Genomic DNA, 20,509 nt, shown 5'->3' on the forward strand with positions numbered 1-20,509 from the left:
CCTCTCCCTCGGAAGATGCCATATTTATTATGCCACAATTATATTGCTGTTGTTGTTAGTTGCCATCGAGTGGATTTCAACTCATAGTGACCCAATGTGATGGAGTAGAACTGCTCTATAGGATTTTCTAGGCTATAATCTTTACGGGAGCAGTAACCAGGTCTTTCTCCTGTGGAGCCACTGTGTGGGTTTGAACTGCCAACCTTGCAGTTAGCAGTTGAGTACTTAACTATTGCATCACCAGGCCTCCTTACAATTATATTACAATAATCATAAATGGTGAGTCTGACTCATTAAAAATATTGAATTATTTCTGATAAGTTCTATTTTAAAAAAGCAGCAAAATGATAATTTTTGAATGCATACCACCCAAATTGTAATAATAAAAATTGTTCAGTGCTAAATGACTTAAGGAAGTTTTTTGTTTGTGGAACACTTCATTATCTAACAACAGCAACAACAACAAAAAAATCATTGAGTTGATTCCAACTCATGGCGACCCCATGTGTGTCAGGGTACAACTGTGAGCTCCATTGTGTTTCCAGTGGTTTGTTTTTCTAAAGTACTTCACCAGGCCTTTCTTCTGAGGCATCTCTAGGTAGACTCATACTGCCAGGCTTTTGGTTAGCAGCCTAGCGTGTCAACAGTCTGCAGTACCCACGGACTCCTAACAATGATGGATAAGTCAGATGCTATTATATTATCAAAACACAACCACATCAGCATTTCTGTGTGAACATTGTCAATGAGGCCATTTAAAAAAGAGGCCACTCTTCCCTGGTAAACATTTATACTACCTGCAATTAGTGTTATCATCTGACCTTGGCTCTTCTTTTGTTTCTTTTCCATGTCCTCCCATTCCAATTAGATTACCCAGAATAGTATGAATTTATGCTGGTTTATTTTCTTCTTTCTAAATACCATGCCATAACCTAGCATACTCCTCACTCTCCCAGCCACACAACTTAATCTGATTAGGGACAAAAAGAAGATTGATAATGATGCATGAAATCTGGGCAGGACTATGTTCTAAATATCTTCTATGATAACAATAACTTTGAGTATCTATTTTAAAATTTTGCTGTATATTCTTCATAAAAGTTCATTCATTTTTTTTTTTTTCCGGTGGAAGAGACACGAACCTGCTGCTGGAAGGGGACATGCTGTGTGACCACGATCTTCTTCTTCTGGCATCACTGTGAAGGAAAAGACAGATTTTGGTTCGGGCGGGAAGGTAAGCAAAAACTCTACACAGCTGGTAGGAAGAAAGCTGATGACTGCTGCTAAAGCCCAAGGTAATAGATCTCATTGTCATTAGGGAAATTAAAATTTGTAGTAGATGAAAGAAAAAACCAAAGCCTGGTAGAACTGTTGAAACTCTGAAACTACTCACAACTGAGAGTTCAGGGGGAGTCAAACATCCTGGCTCAAACCCAAGAGACTGGGTGGAGCCCAAAGTAGAGAGCAGTAATTGACAGCAGTAAAGGTTTGTGTTTAGGCACTAGCACTTCTGTACATTTCAGGCTTCCTGGGTGGCACAGTCTACGTCCGACTGCTACCCTAGAGGTCAGAGGTTTGGACCCACCCAGTGGTGCTGCAGAAGAAAGCCCTGGTGATCTACTTCTGTAAAGATTAAAAAAAAAAAAAAAAAAAACAGCCAAGAAAACCTTCCGGAACCCAGACCTACCCTGTAACACATGGGGCCGCCAGGGGTTGGAGTCTGCTCGGCAGTGGATTTGGGTTTATCTCTTCACACCTTCCGTTTTGGGTGTACTTTAGGGTGTAGTTCTCAACCTTGGTTACACTTTCGAATCACCTGGGCACTCTGTAAAATCCCTGTGCTGAAGCAGGTCAATACTTCAATCTAATCAGAATCTCTGAGAGTAGAACTCAGGTGTCTAATATTTTTTAAAATCACTGTTTTCTGGTAGGGCAGAAGGAGTTCTCCTCTGGGTTCTATGCTTTGAAGACCCTTGATTCATCATCCTAAAACATGCAATCAGCAGAGTGTATGCATGTACTAAGAACGTGCAGTTAGAATTTTCACAACATCGAAAATTGTGAGATCTTAAGTGTCCCCATCACTGAGCGTAATCTTTTAGGTCATGAGAGAAGGAAGAGCTGTGCGTATTGGGAGGGGCGGGGCATAAAGCAGGAGAATGGAAAAACAGAAGAAAGGAAAAAACCCATTGCCATCGAGTCAATTCTGACTCATAGTGACCCTATAAGAGAGAGTAGAAATGCCCCATAGGATTTTCAAGGAGTGGCTGGTGGATTCACACTGCCAACCTTTTGGTTAGCAGTCGAGCTCTTAATCACTGCACCACCAGGGCTCCAGGAGAAAGGAAGGGGGTAACAAAAGAGAAACACCCAACTGGCATATTTCCTTAAAGATCCCTTAATCCAGCACTAAGGTTTCCCTGGATAAAAATCTATCCTTAGAGTTTCAATGATTAACTTTAGAGTAATTTCCAGAAAGTGATGGAGAGGCCAGGCTTTGAGTTGGCTGTCTCAGAGATTAGAGCTGACACAGAGGCAAAGGGGAAAAGGAGAGGCCATTTACCTAGTCAGCAACCTTATACCTAGTTGCTGTTGGGTGCCCTCAAGTCAATTTCAACTCAAAGTGACCCCATGTGACAGAGTTGAGCTGTTCCAGAGGGTTTTCTAGGCTGTAATAAAAAAATAAAAAAAAAAAACTTTTTTGTTTTTTTTAATCTTTATGGGAGAAGATCACCAGGCTTTTTTCCTGTGGAACCACTGGGTGGGTTTGAATCACCAACATTCTGGTTAGTAGCTGAGCAATTGCTTAACTATTGCACCACGTGCTATACATAGTTAGCAAATCTTTATTTTAAATTCTCTGTTCAAATAAATGGTGTGGTTTCTGGTTCTGGAGTGACATTGACTGGGGCAGGGAGGCCAGGATAGAAGAGAGAGGTGATGGAGATGGGACCCAGCCACCACAGGGTAGACAGGAAGAATGCTCTTTTTGGTCTGTATGTGTGGATGAGGGCTTCCACCCTCTCAACGACAGGCATTCTCTTAGGGCTGGGAGTGTGAGCTCATCCCTCTCTAGGAGAAATCAGTGCTAAGTCTCTGAGCAGACTGCCCCATTCGGGGACATTGGGAGGAGAAGGAGGAAATTTCAGAATTTCAGGTCTGATTCCATTACCTTCAAATCACACCTGGTCTCTCAAAATAGATGCTTAAGGAGGGGCCATGAATTAGCTGTCCAATAGTGCCAGATGGGCAAAGAGCTGAGTGCCGATGACAGGGACAGGGAGTTTTTGACTAACATGGACCACTTATTAAAAAAAAAAAAAACGAAGGAGGGTCATACAAAGTGATAAGATAGAATCATGAAATAGAATAATAACTAAAGCAGTACAAATATGACCCACATATTTGAATGACAGGCATACACATAAGAGATTGCATGCACTTGAAATGCTATATTTTTTAAGTGTTAAAAGTGCTGCTCTCCTTGGCATAGAGTTTTGGAAATGTTGGCAGTGGGCCGATACACAACAGACCAAATCAGACCCTAGGCTGTAGGTTCTCCGAGTATAAAGGAAACCTAATTATGTCTGGAAAAAGGAGCAGTACACTCCCTGATGTAAAATATGCTGATAAAGACCTTGACCATAAGAAAATGAGATATATTGCAGATTCTTTTCCAGTGGGGAGAAAACTATTTACATTTTGTCCACAAACGCTTACCTCCTTCTAGCTCTTGTTTATAACAAAATAAAAGAAGCCTTTCCATTCGGAGCCTAGAAAATGCTGTTCTTCACAAAAATGGGATGTAACAGGTGACCCTGAGATGGGGTTATTCCTAAGTTAGAATGTGGTTCATTGTGCATATTTAGGGGCCAGTGTTCCCAGAACCAAGTCAGTCCCAGGGCAGACCTGACAAGGCCCCATGCACTTCTGGGAGGGTGGCTGCTTCCACACTCCCCACTCTGGACATTTCCACCTCGACTCTGTCCCAGTACATAGTAGCACCTCCTCTCTGCTAAATCTGGAGGGAGAAGCATTACCCAAGAAGCAGTCCCTCCTCAAGAAGCTTACAATTTAGCAGGAATGAGGGGATGAAATCCATAAAACAAAGCAAAACCTAAAGAGGGGTACAAAGAGTTCTGGGGGTTGGAGGGGAGAGGGAGCTGGCTTTCAGGGGGAGCTGCAGCCTCCTCTGGCAGAGCTGTGACTTTGGGTAAAAGCAAGCTGAACTGAGCCACAGGCTCCACTTAGTGTTCAAGTCCAAGGCCCTTCACTCTTCTTAGTTGTCTTAGTTTCCTAGAGCTTCTGTAACAGAAATATCACAAGTAGGTGGCTTTGAAGAACAGAAATTTATTTTCTCACAGTTCTGAAGGCTGAAAGACCAAATCAGGGTCATGACTTTGTTGATTCCTTCTTTGTCAGTAGCCCTGGGTGTCCTGTGGTTCCTTGGTGATCCTCACATGGCTTCTGCCTTTCCCTTGTGTGTGCATATCTGACTCTAACCTGTTCTTTATATTACTCAGAAGTGATTAGGGTTGGGACACACTCTACACTGGTATGACCTCATTAACCCTATTCCAAGAAAACCCTATTTCCAAATGGGATTACATCTACAGGTATAGGGGTTAGGATTCCAACACGTATTTTGGGGGGACACAATTTAGTCCATAACCTTTTGTCTCCCCCTCAACTGCAAAGGATCATATTTCTTGACAACAAGAGGGTGAGGAGAATGAACAGATTGTGCCTTTGTTCGATCAAGCAAGATTTAAAACAAAGAAGTATGTAAGTAAGAGAACGAGAAGGGTTTGAGATTCACACCTCACTGGGCCTGTACATACATGTCCCATGTTTCTCCGCCACAAGCTCACCTCCCTGGAAGGTTAAGGTTTGTCAGTAGAGTAGATTCTGAAAATGAAACTTACCTTATCCCTGTCCACTCCTGCATATGTATACAATATGCTCAATCGAAGATACTTTTCCTTTCAGATTGGGGAAAATTTGGATTATCCTGAAAGCATACCAACAAACAAACAAAAAGCCCAGTGCCGTCGAGTTGATTCTGAATCATAGCGACCCAATCAGGCATAGTAGAACTGCCCCATAGGAGCGCCTGGTGGATTCGAACTGCCAACCTCTTGATTAGCAGCCATAGCTCTTAACCACTATGCCACCAGGGTTTCCATGGAAAACATAAGCACATTTAAAGCTTTCTATGTCCCTAGGTGGATGTTGTAAATGGTTATCTTGTTTGGCTGCTAACCAAAAGGTTGGCAACTCAAGTCCACCCAGAGACGCCTCGGAAGAAAGGCCTGAAGATCTGCCTCCAAAAAATCAGCCATTGAAAACCGTATGGAGTGCAGTTCTAGTCTGACACACATGGGGCTGCCATGAGTCAGAATTGACTGGATGGCAACTGGATATTATTTCTTCATTGGTATGGTGAAGATCAGTGTTTCCAGAACTGGAATGTGCATGCAATCACTGGTGGATCTTGTTAAAAGGCAGATTTTGATGCAGAATGTCTGGAGTTGTAGTGGGAGATTCTGCATTTCTGACAGGCATCCACATGCTGCTAATACTGTTCGTCTGCTACGCTATGGGTAGCAAAAGTAAAGAGGAAGTCAAGAGCCCTGGTTCTAGTCCTGTCTTTGCCTACAATGCCTGGGCAAGCCCCTTCCCCTTTTTGGGCCATAACCTCCTCATCTCCAAAATGAGGGGTTAGTTTTGCTAAACTCATTAAACTCAAAGTTTCCTTCTGTCTTTCATATTTTAAGAAACTAACTTGAAGCTTGTCAAAGTAGTAGAGAATTATATCCCAAATGACAATGGAACTGGATGAAGATATAAGAGGAAATAGCAGGGTAGCAGCACTGCACAACTCCAGGGGGTGCAATTCACAGACAGTGCAATATAAGTAGGTCCCTGGGTGGTGCAAATGGTCTGCACTCAACTGCTAACCTAAAGGTTGGTGGCTCAAACCCACCCAGCTGTACCTTGGAAGAAAAGATCTGGCGATCTGCTTCCATTAAGATTACAGCCAATCGTAACAAAGTATTATGAAAAACTCTACTCCAACAAATTTGAAAGCCTAGAGGAAATGGACAAATTTCTAGAAACATACTACCTACCCAAACTAACACAAAATGATGTTGAAAATCTGAATAGACCCATAACAAGAGAAGAGATCAAAAAAGTAATTTAAAAAATTCCCAACAAAAATAAAGTCCCTGGCCCAGATGGCTTTACTGGAGAATTCTACCAAACATTCAAAGAAGAGCCTACACCAGTACTACTCAAACTATTTCAGAACATAGAAAAGGAAGGAATATGTCTGAATTTATTCTGTGAAGCCAGCATAACCCTGATACTAAAACCAGGCAAAGGCACTGCAAAAAAAAAAAAGAAAAAGAAAATTACAAACCAATATCTCTCAGAAATATAAATGCAAAAATTCTCAACAAAATTCTAGCCAATAGAATTCAGCATCATACCAAAAGGATAATACACACGACCAAGTAGGATTCATACCAGGTATGCAAAGATGATTCAACATTAGAAAATCAATCAAAGTAATCCACCACATAAATAAAAAAAGAAAAATCATGTGATCATCTCAATTGACACAGAAAAGGCATTCGACAAAGTCCAACACCCACTCCTGATACAAATTCTCAACAAAATAGATATGGAAGGGAAATTCCTCAACATAATAAAGGGCACCTATACAAAAACCAACAACCAACATCAGGAGAGAAGCTGAAAACGTTCCCCTTGAGAACAGGAACAAGACACGGATGCCTTATCACCACTCCTATTTAACATTGTGCTGGAAGTCCTAGCAAGGTTACAGCCAAGAAAATCCTACGGAATAATTCTACTCTGTAACACGTGAGGTTGCCATGAGTCAGAACTGACTCAATGGCAACTAACAACAACACAACGTGAGTGGGGCCTCCTGGATTTATAACAAGTGGCTTCCCTGGGGTTACAAAGCAAACCCTTGTATTTAGGTTTATTTCTTTAACTCTTGCATCCCCACAAAAGTTCCTTTCCATGAGAAGAAATAGGAAATTCTTAATAGAATTGCTGTATACTTGAAGCATTCAATACTCCACCAACAACCAGTAATGACAGGTCCCCTGACTCCCAGAGCAGCGCTCTCACTACTTCATCAGAAAGGATTAGGGACAAAGACAGCCTGGTGCCTGGAAAGGGAGGCTTTGGAGAGACCTTGCAGTACGTTGACTGTGTGCCAAGCTTTTCTAGTAACGTGAGACTGCATATTTAGTGTGCCTAACTGAACACTGGAATGTTAGCACTGAAGGGGCTTGGGAAGCTTCAAAGGTTCAGAGAGGCCAAGGGGGTGGACTTGGCATGTCAGCATCTGGATACTGGGGCTACAGTATGTCAGGAATATGCATGTGGTCTCCTGAGATACTGCTGCCTGGTCTGAAGATGCAGTGTGCCGTGGAACGGACCCTCCACATGCCCGCCTTCAGAAAACAAGAAAATAGGCCTTGACCCCAGGGACCCTTCAATCAAAAGCCCACAGCCAGAGAAAGGAAGAGTAGGAAGGTACCTTAGAATCCATCTTCATGAATCTCCCTCTTTCTGATCCAAGAGATGTGCATGCCGGGGATGCTGGATATGTGAGGGATGTTGAGGAGATGAGGCTGGAGGAGCTTTTTTCTTTCATCCTGCTGTAGGCAGTGACCCAAGGAGTGAGAACTTTGTGACCAAATGGAGAACCAACTATGCTCACACTGGCTATGATGCCTGCTGGTGCCCTGGTTTCATCTGGAAACATGTGGGGATATGGAGACACCAGGGCGGAAGGGTTGTTATTGCTCAAGAGCAGTTTTCCTGGCTCAGCCCCTGGCTCCAGCTGAGATGTGGCTGTCTGCCTTTAGTCTGGGTCCTCAGCAGCTCCCCCCACCCCAATTCACGGGACTAAAAGAGTTTCCAGAGAAAGATAATAAGATTCACTAGCCTGTTTCATACACGTGCTAAGATCTTGGCGGATGCAGGCCATCTGTGAGGGCATGGTGCCATGTTGGTGGAAGAAAGCCAATGCATTCTGGGGATGTTGACAAATGTACCCTCTCCAGGGAAGGTGAAACATGGCCTACAGCACCCGTGCTAAAATAGCCCATTATCTCCATGGTTCTTAAGGAACAGAAGCTTAATCCCAGCAGGTCTTCATTCTAATTTACTGCCTTTAACTTGAATTTGAGATTTTATAAGTTTCAGTGGGAATTGGAGAATTGGGAAAACTATTGATTTAGAAATGGATTTTCCCTGAGAAGCATACACATACATGTGTACACACTGTATAGGGAGCACACTGAATTTCAGAGGTAATAGAGATACAATTCTGTGTTGGCCGTTCCCTGTACACTGCATCTCTGCCACCTCCCCAGTGGAGCTTCCCATGTTCATGAGCGGGGCAGAATCACAGGAGTGGTCCATAGAAATCATGGCCAGATTATTCTGACACTTTCTTGCTTCATGAGCACTGAGGCAGGACTTCTCTGAGAATACCCACTGACTCACCTTGAATAAATGTTCGCCCAGAGGATTAGCAGGTGGGGATTTCCATAGACATAAAAAAAAATGTGAATTTTAGCAAAAACACTCATGACATTTCTATGGTCATGATGGAGAAATATGGGCTGAATTGCCAAGATCCAGGCATAGATGCCTATTAGATCAGCATCATCCTGGGGACAGAGAGCTGGTGGAGTGGCCCAGAGTCCTGAGTTTTTCAGCATATTATCAATGACTTGATTGTAGCGGGTAGGCTTATAACATTTGTAATGACACAAAGCTAGGATTAGCGAATACTATGGGAGAAGAATCAAAATTCAAAAGATCTCAACAGGCTGGAATGATGAACTGAAGCTAGCAAGATGGAATATAACTAGGGATAAAAGTAAAGTGCACCACTCATAGTACACAAGAACAAGATGGAGAACACCTGGTTTAATAGCACCTGTGTGTAAAGGTGGCTTGAGTGACTTAGGTCCAGAGATAATCACCATGTAGAGGAGAAGTCGAGAAGGGCGATTTGGTCTCAGGCTGCAACAGTGAAGAATTGCATCTACAACAAGAAAGTAATTGTTTTACCGTCCTATATACCTGCAGACCTGGGTTCAATGTGTGTGTGTGAGGGGGGGTCCATTTTAACAGGTTCTTTGAGAAAGAATATTCTGTCCAGGGGAGGGTGACCAGGATGGTGAAGGGTCTAAATATAAAGCTATATGCTTTATATATATAAACATTGGCTAAAAACATTCGCGGATGATACAATCACATTTATAAATTGAATTAGCATGAAATTCTATGTGCAGAAAATTTTTAATTAAAGAAATAAACGGGACTTTTGGTTAAATATGATAGATTGAATACAAACATCTAGCTTCTCTACCTTTAAAATCCCACTAAAACAACAGTAAAATTTTTTAAGGATATAAACCCGGTGCAGTGCGATGGGTTGGTTTTGTATGGCCTTTCTAGCCACAGTCTTGGAACTCCCACCCAATGGGTGGGACTGTGTAAATAAGGCAATCGTGGTCCACTAAAGGGATGGGTCAGTTTTGCCTTAAAACAGAGCCAATTCCAGAGCAGAGAGGGGATCCCACCACCACCAAGGAAGGACAGCCAGGAGGGGAGAGCATGTCCTTTGGACGTGGGATCCCTGCGTTGAGAAGCTCCTGGACCCAGAAGACGGAGAACAAGCTATAACCGTGAAGACAGCAAGAAGCAGTGGCAGGAGAGACTGGCAGGAGACCATGCAGCGGGCTTCCCAGCCCATGGAGCAAGAAAACCTTGGGCCAAGGCTTACTAGTGGAGTGGGGTACCTGTGAGCACTTATTGGCAGAGACTAAAACAACTTTATAACACTCGTCTGAGCAGGGCAGAGGCCTAGGGCCAGAGAGGTATGCCTGAAAGCACAGCTGAAAAGAGGTTGTCCTGATGGAAGAACTGTACCCTGAGTATTCCTGAGCCTCAATTGTAACATGTTACTTCCTTAAAACTCCATAATCATATTGTCTGTGAGTTCTGTGTGGCCACTGCAATGAATTATTGAGCCCAGCAGAAACGTAGAGAATGCCATGGGAGGGACGGTTGGTGTCAAAATTGGTAAAGATGGCACAGAGAGGAGGCATGTCTAACCTCTGCCTCATAGAAATCAGTCTTGGGCTGTTGATCTTGATTCTCCTTCCCCCCCTTGTGAAGAGAGAGGAGCTCAGACTCCACTCCCACGCCATTTTTATACCCAGTAAAAGAGAATGGAGAGGAGATGAGACAGCAGCAGCAAAACTCTAAAAGCTAAAAAGCAGAGAAATGAGTGGTAACTGACTCGACAGGCTCAAGAAAATTAAATCCTAAATTGGGAGTGGGTAAAGCAGAAAGGCTGAGAAGCAAACTAATTTGTACCATGTGGAAGTTTTAAAACATCATCCCCAAATTCTTCGACACTTATTCCCGTAAGATATAACATCCATGTCTTCTTCCTTTGCATCTCAGAGGGCTTGTGATTTTTTTCAGTCAATAGAGTATATCAGAAACGATGCTAAATGACTTCCAAAGCTAGTTCATAAAAGGCCACGCAGCTTCTGCCTGGCTCTATCAGAGTGCTTACTCTCAGGATGCTCTCTCTCAGAACTCAGCCATCACGTTGGGAGAAACACAAGCTACAAGGAGAGGCCATCTGTGTTTGATCTAGTAGGTAGTCCCAGCTGAGCCCAGCCTTCAAGTCATCCCAGCCCAAGTGCCAGATGAGTGAGTGAAGAAGCCATCTTGGAAGGATATCCTCCAGCCCCAGCTGTTCTAATCTTCAGCCACTTGAGTCACTAGACGTTGTAGAGGCACCAGACATTGTGGAGTAGAAACAAATTATCCTTGTTCCAGCCTATCCAAATTTCTAACCCATAGAATCCATAGACATAATAAAATCATTTTGTTTCATGCCACTAGGTTTTGGAATGGTTTGTTGCATATCAATAGGGACTAGAACACACCATAAAACTCCCCAAAGACTCAGAAACTGGCAGCATCTAGTACCTTTTGAAGTGGAATAAAGGTAGGGCTGAAAACTGAATGATTGTTTGAGAGCCTATTTATGAAGCAGTTTGACTCTTACACAGCCTTACTGACTCCATACACCTGGGCAACTCTTCCTGGCCTACCTCAACAGACAACTGTAGATAGTCTCTGCAAGGTGTCTAAACTGAGGGGCATTGAGCCTGGTGGAAAGCACAGATATCAAACTGAAAACAAGTTTATTAAGTGCACAGACTGGATGCTGAGACCCCCTTGCCAGTCCTCTTCCCCCTTCAGTTCCTAGAACAGTGACAACCAGTCTTGTTGTGGTTGTTGTTAGGTGCTGTCAAGTCGGTTCTAACACATAGCAACCCTATGAATAACAGAATGAAACACTGCTCAGTCCTGTGCCATCCTCACAATAGTATGTATGTTCGAAACCATTGTTGCAGCCATTGTGTCAATCCATCTCATTGAGTGTCTTCCTGTTTTTCACCAACCATCAACTTTACCAAGCATGATGTCCTTTTCCAGGGATTGATCCCTCCTGATAACATGTCCAAAATAAGCAAGATAATATCTCACCATCCTCGCTTCTAAGGAGAATTCTGGCTGTACTTCCTCCAAGACAGATTTGTTCGCTCTTCTGGAACTCCATGGTATATTCGATATTCTTTGCCAACACCACAATTCAAATGTGTCAAATACCCTGCAAACATAAGGCTGAGGATGATCTGAAAACAAGGAAAAAAGTCCTTAAAGACAAAACACTGAGAATTCCTACTGAAACATCTCATTCAGATCACCCCACACTGAACCCTCAATTGACCCATACATGTCTATAGAGCTTTCAGTTAGTATTTTTCTGTTTTAGCCCTCCACTCTTAAATATGAAGGGACAACCAAAGATCACCCAGCCCTGGGGATCTGACATGAAAGATAGAGACCAAAATAAAGAGAATATAACCAATTTAGAGGAGACAGAGACAATTGCAAGCACAACAAAGTATTTCTTAAAAAAAATTATCTTTAATATCCTTAGGGAAATATGAGAAGATATTGCATTCATAAGACAAGAAGACAGTGCTACAAGAAAAAAAAAATTACTGGAAAGCAAGAAGTGCCAGAAATTAAAAAAAAAAGTCAGCAGAATTTTTTTATTAAAAAAGTTTTCAAAGATAAATTTGAGTAAATTTCCCTAAAAGTGGGCCAAAAAAAAAAAGAGAGAGAGAGAAGATAAAAGCTGGGAGAGAAAATCTAGAAAAACTGGAGAACTTGTCTAGGAAGTCCAACATCAGGATAAGAAGAGTTTGAGACAAACAGAAGAGAGAAAACAAAGAGGAGGAAATCATAGAGGGATAATTCAGGAAAATTTTCCAGAAACAAAGAACCTGAGCTTCCGGATTCAAAAGTCTCGTTCAGTGACTGGGACAATGAATAAAAAATGATCCACATTAACATTAATCTTTGTAAAATTTCAAAACTTTGTCCCCAGTGTTTTGAAACACCCATAAGCCAAAAAAAAAAAAAAAAGCCTTCTAAAGAGGAAAAAAAGAACATGACATGTAAAGGATCAGGGATCACAATGGCTTAGGGCTTTGTAATACTGAAAGCTAGATAAAAATGGAAGAATACCTTCAAAATCTGGAGGGAAACATATCCTAGAATTTTATACTCAAACAATCAATCAAGGGTGAGAGTAAAAATATATTTCAGACATGCAAAGTCTCCAGAAATGTATTCCACCATAAATGTGCTCCACCAAAACAAGGAAACAAATTAAGGAAGAGAATGCAAACTATTAAGAAAGCAGAGGAGTCAACCCAAGAGACAGTCAAAGAGAAATTCCAGGACTAAATGAGGGATTCCTGGGTGACAGCCATGAAGTAGATGTGGTGAATAATTGGTCCAGTATGAAGCAAATCAGAAAGCGTAGGGGAGATACCTATAGGAAGATAACATTAGTAGAATACCTGATGTATCCGACTGCATTGAGAGCGTATTGAGGCAAATGTGTGTGTGTGTGTGGGGGGGGACTTTGGAGAAGAATTTATGACAGATAAGTAGAAAACTACACAAACAAAAAAATAAGACAATTATTAATGCCAAGGGAAAAAAACTTGTAAAAGTAAGTATTACACATGACTTGGCTGTGAATAGTATTTACACAGTCATAAAAGAAAAAAATTGATAAGTTCTGTGATGGTTAAGTTTGTGTGTCAACTTGGCTGGGCTATTATTCTCAGTGGTTTGGCAGTCTTATGATGTGATAACTACCCTGATGAAATTTGATATTATGTAATCACCTCCATGATGGGATCTGCTGTGACTAACCAATCAATTGAAAGGAAGTTTCCTTGGGCATGTGGCCAGCATTGAATATAAGTGGATAGTCTGGCAAGGCTTGGGGGCTTTTTGCTTATGGTGAATCCTGCAGCTGGGTCCTGTTCGTTTGACCTCCAGTTCTTGGGGCTTGAGCTAGCAGGTGACCTGCGGTCTTGCCTGCCGATCTTGGGATTCACGGATCTTCGCAGCCTGTGAGCAAGAACTCTGCTCTCTGACCTGCCAATCTTGGGTTCATCAGCCCCTGCAGTTATGTGAATCAGGAGAACCCTCTATCCTGACCCACAGACTTGGGACATTCCATCCTCTACAAGCATGAGCCATTTCCTTGATATAAATCTCCCTCTCTATGTATATTCATATGTGTTGCTACTCTAGAGAATCCAGCCTAAGACAAGTTGGATTTCATAAAAATTAACAACTTCTGATCTGCAAAAGACACTGTTAAGAGAATGAAAAGACAAGCCACAGATGAGGAGAAAATATTTGCAAAACACATTATCTGATAAAGGACTTATATCCAATATACACAAAGAACACTTAAAACTAAACAATAAGAAAACAAACAACCCAATTACAAAATGGGCAAAAGATCTGAACACACACCTTATCAAATAAGATATCAGATGGCAAATAAGCATATGAAAAGATGCTCTTGTTGTTAGCGAATTGCAAATTAAAGAAACCATGGGATACTGCTACACACATATTACAAATAAAACCCATTGCCTTTGAGTCCATTCTGTCTCATAGTGGCCCTATAGGACAGAGTAGAAATGCCCCATAGGGTTTTCTAAGCTGTAATCTTTATAGGAGCAGATTGTCAGGTCTTTTGTCCTATGAAGCAGCTGGTGGGTTTGAACCGCTGTCCTTTCGGTTAGCAGCTGAGCACTTAACCACTGCACCACCAGGGCTCCTTACACACCTATTAGACTGGCTACAATGCAAAACACTGCAACAACAAATGCTGGCAAGGATGTGGAACAACAGAAAGTTTTATTCATTGCTGGTGGGAATGCAAAAGGATACAGCTACTTTGGAAGACAGTCTGGAAGACAATTTCTAAACACAGGCTTACTAGCAGTCGCACTTCTAGCGAACTGAAAACTTATGTCCACACAAAAACCTGTACACAAATGTTTATAGCAGGTTTATTTATAATTGGCAAAACCTGGAAGCAACCAAGATGTCTTTTAACAGGTGAATGGATAAACTGTGGTACATTCAGACAATGGAGTAGTATTCAATGATAAAAAGAAATGAGCTATTAAACCACAAAAAGGAGAAGCTTAAATGTATGTTGCTAAGTGAAAGAAGCCAGTTTGAAAAAGCTACATATTGTATGATTCCAATTATATGACCTTCTGGAAAAGGCAAAAACCATAGAGACAATAAAAAGACCAGTGGCTGCCAGGGGCTCAAGAGGGGGTGGGGATGGGTGTTGCTGAATAGGCAAGGCACAGGACATTTTAAAGACAGTGAAACTATTTTGCATGGTACTGTAATGATGGACACATGACATCATGCATTTGTCAAAACCCTTAGAACTGTACAACAAAGAGTGAATCTTAATGTAAATTATAGACTTCTGTTAATAAGGTATCAGTATTGGCTCACCGATCGTAGCAAAAGTACCCACAATGCAAAATGTTAATAACAGGAGAAACTGTGTGCAGGTTAAGAGGGGGCATATGGAAACTCTCTGTAATTTCTGTGTAGTTTATTTGTGAAACTAAAACTGCTCTTAAAAAAGAAAGGATATTTGTAAAAAAGAAAGCAAAACACACATATATATATATCATTAATAAATATAAAAACTAAATTAAAACAGCCACAACAAACACCTTCCTTTTGCCCTAGCCAGGATAAGTGCCATGCTTCAGAAAAAGGAAGGAAAAAAAAAAAAAAAAGACACTATGTCACTTCATATTCTGTCTGATTCCTTCACTCTTCCTCCATCTTTCTCTCTCTGCTTTTGGCCTTCTTTTTCTCCATATTCTTTCTTGATTTCTCTTCATCTTTTTTCCTTTTCTCTCTTTCTGGCATAATATTCAGCTGAAACATCTTTATAATTATTACTTATTATGTTTATTGAATATAATACTTCCTGTTCTTAGTTCTTAGTATTAAAGGCATACGTGGAATGCTCTTCTCTTCTTCAACTGGAGCGATCTAGGCAGTAAAATCAATTGTAAGTTCTAAAGGCCCTCTTAGACTTGGTCATCAGGTCTAACCCGCCACCTGAAGTAGAAGGTGTCTCTGCATTACTCTGTCCAAGCTCTGACTAAACCATGGCAGTGATGGGGAATTTTCAGTCACCAGACAGGACGCCCAGGCCCAGATAGCACAGTTGTAAACAGAGCTTCTGTACGTTAAGTGACCGTCTGCCTTTCTCTCTAGAATAGTTCAGAGAAAACCTAACACATTTCCCCATGATAGCTGTTGATATATCTGAAAACTAAAATCATGTCCCTTTAAGTGGTTTCTTCTTTGGACTGAACACTGCCCTTTCCTGATTGGTTTCTGGACACTTCATCAACCTGTTCACCCCTGTGGGAACCCTCTAATTTGGACAAAATCTTTCAGTCAATGGCACCTAGGACTGAACATAGTTCAGCAGATGTGATTTCATCATTGCAGAGTTCAGGGGCCTCTGTCACCTCCATTTTTCTGCTTACCATGCTTCTATTAACTCAACCTAAGTTTTGAAATAGCTTTTCTTGCCAAGCCTTTTTGACTTACTTCAACCTCAAAGTCATCTAAAATGTTTTTGGGTTTTTTTTTTTCCAGGTGTGCCCTTGAGAAGACTGGTATCCCATAGCCCATATTTGGGAAGGTGAGTTTTTCTGGTACTAGTTCTTGCTTTACGTTTAGCCCACTAAGTGTCTTTTTATGAGTTTGGCCCAAAATCTCACTATTTTTGAGAGGCTTCTTATGATTCACTTGAATGAACATGTTTAACTACCGGTTATAAATTGCTCACATCAGAATTATCTCATCGTCGAATTCCCAAACTGAGTTTAAATCATCTCAGCTCCAAGCCAGGCCTTCTTAGGGCCCTTCACTTTATGTCCCATTTCAAGTACCCAGGCCACTAAATTTGACAATATAAGGAACTCCAGGCAAACCCTGCTTTTGGGTCTTTGGCCTGTGCACATGACAGAGGAGGCTTATCTAGATGACTACTGACAACCCTGGACCCCTGTCAGAAAGCCTGGGCTGTCCCATGCAATCCGTCATCCCCACACCTTGTGGGAAATGAATGGAAATGGGCCAAGCACATGGAGATGAAGCAGATGTTGGGTGGATTCTTTGATGGATGGCGAGCAGGGAACTGTACAAGGCAGAGGATCTTATCCCCATTGTCTTGGACTCAGGGCTAGTTGTCAGCAGCTGGACACTAGAGAAAAAGCCACATCCCGATTAATGTCAGAAAAATCTTGACGGTTAGTAACATTTGTAAAGTGCTTTGGAGTTTTCTAAGTGCTTTCCCCTTATAATAACTCTTGAAATGGGAAGGCCAGGAAGGAGTAACCCAGTTTTACAGATGAGGAAACTCAGATTCAAAGAGGTTCCAGGACTTGCCCATATTCACACAGCTTGTGGGAGGTGGAGCTGTGAGTCAAGACAGGGCTTCCTGGCCTGACAGCCAGTCTTTTCTCCATGATACCGCTGGGCATCTCTGAGGTTTACCCTGTATGTGACCAATCAGGAAGTAGGCTTGTTACCTGCTCTGTGCCTATCACCGGGCTAGATGCTGGAAGGGGACATACATGATTCCTGACCTCAATGAGCTCATTCACCAGCTGCTGTCAGGTTGATTCCAATTCATGGAGAGCCCATGTGTCAGAGTAGAACTGTGCTCCATAGGGTTTTCAGTGGCTGATTTTTCCGACATAGACCACCAGGACTTTCTTCCAAGATGCCTCTGGGTAGATGCAAACCTCCAACATTGTGGTTAGCAGCTGAGCATGTTAACTGTGACTGAAAATCCAGTGAGCTTGGAGAAACATAAAGCTCTATGTTCAGGCACTTGAGCAGGTGGAGCAGGCCCTGGGTGCAATAACAAGCCAGAGAAGAGAAGGATTGGTCAGTGGAGACAGTTTCAGGTGAGAGACAAGCCTTGAGCAGGTCCTCAAGGGTAAGTTGTCTTGGAGAGTCTGGGAAGGTAGGGTGGTGGAGGGTAGGGAGGGGACAAAGTCTCAGTAAGTGGGAGTGGGTGGGGAGGGTTGAGAAGAGTGTGGCCTAAGTGCAGAGAGAGGCAGTGTGGGGATGAGGTGAAAGAAGACAGATGGGAGAGGGTGAGCAAAGCAACAGCAGCCTCGGCCCTTGAGCGGGGAATTGACTTGGCGAAACCCATGTTTTAGGCACTCGGCTCACTCGTGTTCATGGGGCTGTGCTGCAGGCTGGGGGTACGATGGCAAGTGAGACACAGTCCTTCCCCCAGGAAGCTGTCAGCAGGATCGCCTATTGTCCTCTCAGGATGAATGGCCTTACACTCCTAAAGCTGTGATATCTTCCATGCCTTGGCACTCAGTGATAAGCCTTGTTTCTTTCTAGAATTATTTTTAAATATAAGCAAATCTTTTTTACCACCTGTTTTAGTTATCTAGTGCTGCTATAACAGAAATAACACAAGTGGATGGCTTTAACAAACAGAAATTTATTCTGTCACAGTCTAGGAAGCTAGAAGTCTGAATTCAAGGTGCCAGCTTCAGGAGAAGGCTTTCTCTCTGTTGGCTCTGGGGGAAGGTCCTTGTCATCAATCTTCCCCTGGTCTAGGAGCTTCTCAGTGCAGGGACCGCGTGTCCAAAGGACACGCTATGCTCCCAGTGCTTCTTTCTTGGTGGTACGAGGTCCCCCGTCTCTCTGCTCACTTCTCTCTTTTATATCTCGAAAGAGATTGATTTAAGACATAACCTAATCTTGTAAACTGAGTACTGCCTCATTAACATAATTATCTCTAATCCTGCCTCATTAATATCATTGTTGTTGTGTGCCTTCCCGTCAATTCCAACTCACGGTGATCCTGTAGGACAGAGTAGAACTGCCCCACAGGGTTTCCAAGGAGCAGCTGGTAGATTTGAACTGCTGACTTTTTGGTTAGCAGCTGAGTTCTTAACTACTACACCACCAGCACTCCCATTAACATCACAGAGGTAGGATTTACAACACACAGAAAAATCACATGAGATGACAAAATGGTGGACAATCACACAATACTGGGAATCATGACCTAACCGAGTTGACACATTTTTGGGGACACAATTCAATCCATGACACCACCTTTGCTCACAATTTCCTTGAAGTGTTATCCTCTGGAACACACTCACTGTTCTCTGTGCTCAACTGAGAATGGAGAAGGCTTGACACCACATCCCCCTCTTGGAGAATTACCATGCTCAATAGCATTCTAAAGGCTCTGATAAGTCCTGTAGTGAATGAACATCTTTTGCTTTGACCAGAGAACCCTTTTTCAAGGGATATCTAGGAACATCTCATGGAACTAGTGGATTTTCAGTCACTGTCCAATTCCATCCGGTCCTTGAAACTGCCCTGTGGTATGGGATTATTATGTTCAATGAACACACTGAAGACCAAGATCTAATGATTTGCCCAAGTTCAGGAAGGTAGGAATGACCAGATTAAAGCCCAGGATTTGGGACTATAAATCAAGGGCTTTGCCCATACTTCAGCCTTACGGTGGTGTTTGTTGTTTATATGCCTGCTTTCTACACTAGATCGTTGTGCTTTCGCAATAAACATAATCTCAGAATCATCTTTTTAAGAGGCAATTGTATTTTCATCTAAGTATAAAAGTACACATAATTATTTGGAGGAGGATGCAGAAAATTATGGAGGAAGAAATAAAAATGACTAGGAGTGACTTAACTAGGGATGGACCCTCTCAGAGGACTGGGTTGCTTTCTGATTTGGGGGCTCCTTTTCTTAGATCAGAGCCCTGGCGACGCAGCAGTTAAGCATTTACCTGCTAACCAAAAGGTCCGCAGCTTGAATCCTCCACTTACTCCTTGGAAATTCTATGGGGCAGTTCTATTCTGTCCTATAGGGTCACTATGAGTTGGAATTGACTTGATGGCAATGGGCTTGGTTTAGGTTTTCCTCAGATCAAAACTCTGTTGATTCAGTGGTTAAGTGCTCAGCTGCTAACTGAAAGGTTGGTGGTTCAAACTCCTTGAGAGAAAGATGTGGCAGTCTGCTTCTGTAAAGAATACAGCCTTGGAAATCCTACTCTGTCTTATAGGGTTGCTACCCTGGTAGCGTAATGGTTAAGTGCTACGGCTGCTAACCAAAGGGTCGGCAGTTCGAATCCACCAGGTGCTTCTTGGAAACTCAATGGGGCAGTTCTACTCTATCCTATAGGGTCGCTGTGAGTCGGAAGCAACTCGACAGCATTGGGTTTGGTTTGGGTTTTGGCTTATGAGTCAGAATCAACTCGATGCCCATGGGTGTTGTTTGCGACTTGCTGGCCTCCACAATTGCATGAGCCATTTCCTTGAAGTGACCCTCTCTCTATATATTTATACATATGCCTCACTTGTTTTGCTCCTTTAGAGAACCCAGACTACGACACTAGTTATGAGGAAAATACAAATGAAGACCACAATGGCTAAAATGGAAAAGATAAACATTACCGAGCACGGGGGCATGTGGAACAACTGGCACCTCATACCCTGCTGGATGGAGCGTCAATTGGTACAACCACTTGGGAAAATGTTTTTGACCAAACTGACCATGAGACCACCTTAGGACCCAGGAATTCCACTCCAAGGTATATACTTAAGACAAATGCATCCATATGTTTACCAGAAGACATGCACAAGAGTGTTCACAGCAATACTATTTATAACAGTGAAAACTGGAAACTACCCACCATCAGCAGTGGAAAGGATAAACGATTTGTGGTATATTCACATAATGGTATACTTTCAGCAATGAGAATGAATGAACTACTGCTAAACACAACAAAATGGAGTGATTTCACAAACGTATGTTGAAAGAAGCCAGACACGTACTGTGGGTCATATTTATGTAACATTCAAGAACAGGCAAAATAATTTATGATGATAGAGGACAGTTAGTGGTTGTTGTTAAG

At 42.3% G+C, this 20,509-nt stretch overlaps 1 long non-coding RNA gene across 1 annotated transcript; it reads left to right on the forward strand.

The window, feature by feature from the left end:
- The first annotated feature begins 1,172 nt into the window (after window positions 1–1,172).
- LOC126065571 (uncharacterized) lies at window positions 1,173–19,998 on the forward strand. Its single transcript, XR_007514872.1, has 3 exons — window positions 1,173–1,234; window positions 16,183–16,228; window positions 19,969–19,998. It is a non-coding gene; the product is annotated as an uncharacterized LOC126065571 (long non-coding RNA).
- The last annotated feature ends 511 nt before the right edge of the window (window positions 19,999–20,509 follow it).

The sequence above is a fragment of the Elephas maximus genome, chromosome 22 (genome assembly GCF_024166365.1).
Source record: "Elephas maximus indicus isolate mEleMax1 chromosome 22, mEleMax1 primary haplotype, whole genome shotgun sequence".
Classification (NCBI taxonomy): Eukaryota; Metazoa; Chordata; class Mammalia; order Proboscidea; family Elephantidae; genus Elephas; species Elephas maximus.